We start from the raw sequence: 6,014 nt of genomic DNA on the forward strand, positions 1-6,014 counted from the left end.
CAGGGCCAAGAAATGGCAGTGGGTAGGTGGGGGAGTAGGTGGGGAGTGGGTGGGGGACTTTTGGGATAGCATTGTAAATGTAAATGAAATAAATACCTAATAAAAAAATAAGTATATTATAAGCCGGGCAGTGGTGGCACATGCCTTTAATCCTAGCACTTGGGAGGCAGAGGCAGGTGGATTTCTGAGTTCAAGGCCAGCCTGGTCTACAGAGTGAGTTCCAGGACAACCAGGTCTACACAGAGAAACCCTGTCTCAAGAAACCAAAAACATAAAAAAAGTATAAATATATTATAAAACAGTTATTTATATATTCTTTTCTTTATGGATATATTCTTTATATATTCTTTATATGTAATATATATATATTTATATATTCTTTATATATATATATATTCTTTATGGATATATTCTTTAAAAGAATGTTACGAAATTTTGAAAAACAATTTTATAATTAGAACAAAATTTTAGTTATTAAATATTTAGAAATTAAAACAAAATATTTATTTTAGTTCTGATTGAGTATTAAACAGAAACTTCTTGTTGGAGGGTGTTAAACAGAAACTTCTTGTTGAAATCATTTGGGTAAGCAGCTGTTTCTCTCTCTCTCTCTCTCTCTCTCTCTCTCTCTCTCTCTCTCTCTCTCTCTCTCTCTCTCTTTTTCTTTTTGGTTTTGTGAGACAGGGTTTCTCTGTGTAGTCCTGGCTGTCCTGGAACTCACTTTGTAGACCAGGTTGGCCTCAAACTCAGGAATCTGCCTGTCTCTGCCTCCCAAGTGCTGGGATCAAAGGCATGTGCCAACATGCCAGGCTAGCTGTTACTCAGTTAGGTATTTAGAATACATCATCTTAGACTCAAAGATGTCAGATACTGTTCAGGGAGAATGTGTATCTTCCTTCCTTTGGTTCTATATTTTTAGCCTTGTTACTTTTTCCCTAGACATTTTAATATGAAAAAGACAACACAAGCAGCTGTGTGCCAGAGGTTAAGCACTACCTAGTTCCCACAGGAACCATTTCTCTTGCATCTGGATTCCAGGGATCTGCTTGCTCAATGCCAACTTGTCTCTACTGTACTAATGTGATCAATTGCTTTGCTTCTGATTTGCTTTAAAGTATGCATCAATCAATTTAAAAATGAGATCTTGCAGAGTCTCTCAGGAGACAGTTATATCAGGCTGACATATACAGAGGTGGATGCTCACAGCCAACCATTGGACTGAACATGGGGTCCCCAATGGAGGAGTTAGAGAAAGGACTGAAGGAGCTGAAGGGGTTTGCAGCTCCAGAGGAAGAACAACAGTATCAACCAACCAGACACCCCAGAGCTCCCAGCAACTAAACCACCAACCAAAGAGTACACATGGAAGGCCTCATGGCTCCAGCCGCATGTTTAGCAGAGGATGGCCTTGTCGGGCATCAATGGGAAGAAAGGCCTTTGATACTGTGAAGGCTTGATGCCCCAATGTAGGGGAATGCCAGGGCGGGAGGCAAGAGTGGGTAGTTAGGTGGGGGAACACCCTTATAGAAGCTGGGGGAGTGAGGATGGGATAGGGGATTTCCAGGGGAGAAACCAGGAAAGGGGATAACATTTGAAATGTAAATAAAGAAAATATCAAATAAAAATTATATATTAAAAAATAAAAATGAAATCTTATCCTGCTATAAATACAAAAATGAGGAAACAGTGGTATGTTTAGCAGGATAAGATTAAACTGGGAAAAGGTTTGACAAGGTTCATTCAGATACATTTTTCTCATTTGCAAATGTGTATTTCATTTCTCTTTTTTATATATGATATATAAGCTGCCAGCAAAATTATTAAAAATTCATTTTACTACTAGGTACTTTTACTATGAAATCTATGATTTAATATTATGATAAATTAAAATTATTTTTCATATAATTAATATTTAAATATTCCCTAGAGGATGCTATTAATGTGTCCAGTTATATTTCAATCTTTAATGTTTAATTTAAAACAAATAATGATTTAAAGAGTGAGAAAAGATTAAAATTGATTCTAACAATCTAATGAGATAATAGTCATGTAACACTTATTCTCTGAAAAGTATCTTACCCTTCATAATACTCCCATCAATGAAATATTTAAGTTTGCAAGATAATTTTTGTCTTACTTAGCTTAAAATATTTTTTATTACAAATAGTAGTCATAAATTTATATCGTACTTGGCTTACACTAATCATCATACAAATATAAATACTTCATTTATGTGTAGAAAATGCTTACAGCCTATCAAGCTAGGCATCTCCAAATGTCTAACACTACTGACTTAGCAAAATAAACAAAGAAATATCAAAGTGTTAAGAAAATATGCACTAGAAAAAGTTTTGGTCAAGAGGATTAAAGACTTTTTAAATTTTTTTCTGGAAAAGTAAGTTTCCAAGGTAGACTATGATTAGATTGTAACCAAAGTGCTCCTCAGTTACTCACTTGGAAACCAACACGTCCTTTGTACGTGTGAGGGTTGAGCTGGCTGGAGTACCACAGGTGCAGCTTGTGCCTCGTGCACTACAAGAAGACCATTCTGCTTCTCGTCCCCCCATCCCTGACGACATCATACTCAAATTATTTCTCCATATCACATTCAAAGTATATGCTAGATTAGAGTCATGCTAATATCCTTCAATAAATTTCTGTAGCATTTAAATTCCAGCCTTTATAGCCTATTTTAAGACCTGGCCTATGTCAATCTCTGGGGTCCCAAATTTAGCTACCTTAAATAGCATTTATACTGAAATTGACTGTAGCTCACCTCCAAAGTCTTTTCTCATATTCTTTTGTTCTCAGAAGTCAGTAATCATTCTGCCTGTTCAAGGCCCGTGACTCTGCATCTTTCTCCACAAGACAAAGGTGATGTGTCAGGGCAAAGACAAGAAAAAACCCTGCAGTCTACAACACTGATGGCTACAATAAGAACTTATTATTTTTCTTTGTGAGATATTGGGTTTTATTGAGGTCAAAGTGAAAGAGATGAAATGACCTGGCTCTCCCCAAGGGGATGGCATGTCCTGCTTCTCTGAGATTAGGGGGCTTCCTGCAAATTATACTGTTGGGTTTTTCTAGGAATAGCACTGAGGGATAGGCTGGCTCTGGATAGTGTGAATATATGGACCATACTCAACCTTAAGCACACCCAACATTGTCTCATTGCTTGTATCTTCTTTCACTTCTTTCATTGCTGTTGTGTAGTCCTCAATATACAATGCTTTCATCCCTTTGTGTTAAATTGTTCTTTACCATGCTAATACAGGAGAAAGTTCTAAAATAGCCTCTGTGTTGTCTGCTGCTAATGTATAGAAATGAAACTTATTTTTGCGTGTTGGATTTATATCCTGTCACATTATTGAGTTAATTCATTAGTTCTGACTGGTTCTTGGTTTTGTTTTCTTTCATTTTAGGCTTTATTTGGTGAGGTCTTGGTGAGTTCCGACATGTAAAATAATTCCATCTGGAAAGAGAGAATTTTACTATTTTTCCTCCCCAACTTGGGTGATTTTTCTTCTCCCTTTCCAGATCCAGTGGGGCAAACATCTCCACTTCTTTATTTAATGGATGTAAAACAATGCACATACAACTCCTGTAATCAATAGGAGTTGTTAAGATGTACACACAGCTCCACTCCTGTATTTGATTGGAGTTGTACAGATGTATTTAATGGGGCGGTCCTAAGGATATACATACTTGCTGTGTTTTCCTTCTTGAAAGAAGAGGCTTCCAGTATGACCATTTTGTTTGGAGGTTTGTTTGTGCCCACTTGTCACATGTGCCACCTTTTTAAAGTGGCTCCGGTTATCCACCTTCTAGAAGCTTCTTGGGGCTGATCCAGACATGTGGGCTAGGAACAATTTCTGCTAAATGGAAGCTCACCAAGGCTGTAGAAAAGAAGAAATATGTTCTATCCCTCCTTCCTAGGGAAAGTAAACACTCATGTCTTTGTCAGGTCTCTCAAATACACACCAAGCAGAGGACAATGCCATCTCTTCACTTACCTCACATGCCCGGGCTCTCCAGGTCTTTTTAGTTCACCGTGAAGCAAGACAAAGGCTAGTCCCTTGGTGAGCATACCGAAATGCTAGACTTTGGATATGTGTCTTATTCCCTGTACCCAACCCAGGAAGGATCATTATTCCTTTGGTACTGAATTCTGCCAGTTTAGGGAAGAGTCTGGCATGGCTGAACTAAAATTGCTTAACAGCTCTGTGTAAATGGTAGTGGAATAACATATTAAAATAAAATAATATAAATGAAGGGGCAAAGTGTCCACACTTTGGTCTTCGTTCTTCTTGAGTTTCATGCATTTAGCAAATTGTATCTTATATCTTGGGTATCCTAAGCTTCTGGGCTAATATCCACTTATCAGTGTGACAAAACGATGGACCATCTAGAGACTGCCATATCTGGGGATCCATCCCATAATCAGCTTCCAAACAACGCTGACACCATTGCATACACTAACAAGATTTTGCTGAAAGGACCCAGATATAGCTGTCTCTTGTGAGACTATGCTGGGTCCTAGCAAACACAGAAGTGGATGCTCACAGTCAGCTATTGGATGGATCACAGGACCCCCAATGGAGGAGCTAGAGAAAGTACCCAAGGAGCTGAAGGGATCTGCAACCCTATAGGTGGAACAACATTATGAACTAACCAGTACCCCGGAGCTCTTGACTCTAGCTGCATATGTATCAAAAGATGGCCTAGTCGGCAATCAATGGAAAGAGAGGCCCATTGGACTTGCAAACTTTATATGCCCCAGTACATGGGAATGACAGGGCCAAAAAGTGGGGATGGGTGGGTAGGGGAGTGGGGGGGGGAGGGTATGGGGGACTTTTGGGATAGCATTGGAAATGTAAATGAGGAAAACACCTAATAAAAAATAAAAAATAATAATATAAATGAAATTAGTTGCTTGAAGTATTTGATTTATTTTAAAGAGACTTAATAAGTATAATTATTTTGTAGTGATACTGCTGAACAGGCAGCTTTTTTCCCCTCTTCCTAATCAGTTAAATAATTAAAAGATAAAAAGAAAAAAAACAAATAAACAAACAAACAAAAACATCTCCGAGTAAAGCATTGAAGACTTCTTGAGCAAAAGAGTAACCCTCCAGATACAGAGAGACTATTGATTGTAAGGGACCTAGATTTTTGTTTGAGTTCAAATATTGTCCTTATGGTTAATCTCTTCTCTATTAGCCCTAAGGTGTTTATGTGTCCTTTCTGGTGGAGGGATTTGGTCTCCTCTTCTGTCTATCAGCAAAAACTGTGATAGGGCTCAGGCTCAGTGCACAGATACAACACAGTAGCAACCTGAGCAGTCTGGGTTTGGTTAGAGTGGCTTTCAAACCTCCCTCTCTCTGAGGTGTAACAGGAAACAAAACTAATTTCTGATGAGAGAGAAAGTCCTGCTTGCCTAGGAAATGTTAGAATTAATTATTTTCTGAAAGATACATTTTCTGTGTGAGAGAGAAAGAACAAGAGAGAGAGACAGGGAGAGGGAGACAGACAGACAGAGACAAAGAGACAGAGAGGGACAGGGAGAAAGGGAGAGAGGGAGAGAGGGAGAGAAGGAGAGAGGGAGAGAGGGAGAGAGGGAGAGAGGGAGAGAGGGAGAGAGGGAGACAGGGAGAAATTGTTTTCTAAGAAATCTACCCTGATCTAGGTAGCCTGATCTCTTTAAATTGAATCCTTTTTATTGACAAAGACTGCTGTGGTCACCATGATACATTTATCATCCTTTTGTTTGAAGCTTTGTGCTTTCCTCTGGTATAAATCCTATTTATTACTACCTTGTAAGAAACATGAGAATGAAGCTTTGTCAAAGCCTCCCACCTGAACTTGTCAAAATGAGAAAATTCTCAGGTTATATTTTCCTGTAATGACAGTAACTTTAAAAAAATAATTTTAAATCCACATATAAAATTCCAATAAACTAAGTAAGAATTACTTTAGAAAGTAGGAAATCCCATGTCACAAAACTAACAGACACA

Source organism: Mus musculus, chromosome 4, assembly GCF_000001635.26.
Source record: "Mus musculus strain C57BL/6J chromosome 4, GRCm38.p6 C57BL/6J".
Lineage (NCBI taxonomy): Eukaryota > Metazoa > Chordata > Mammalia > Rodentia > Muridae > Mus > Mus musculus.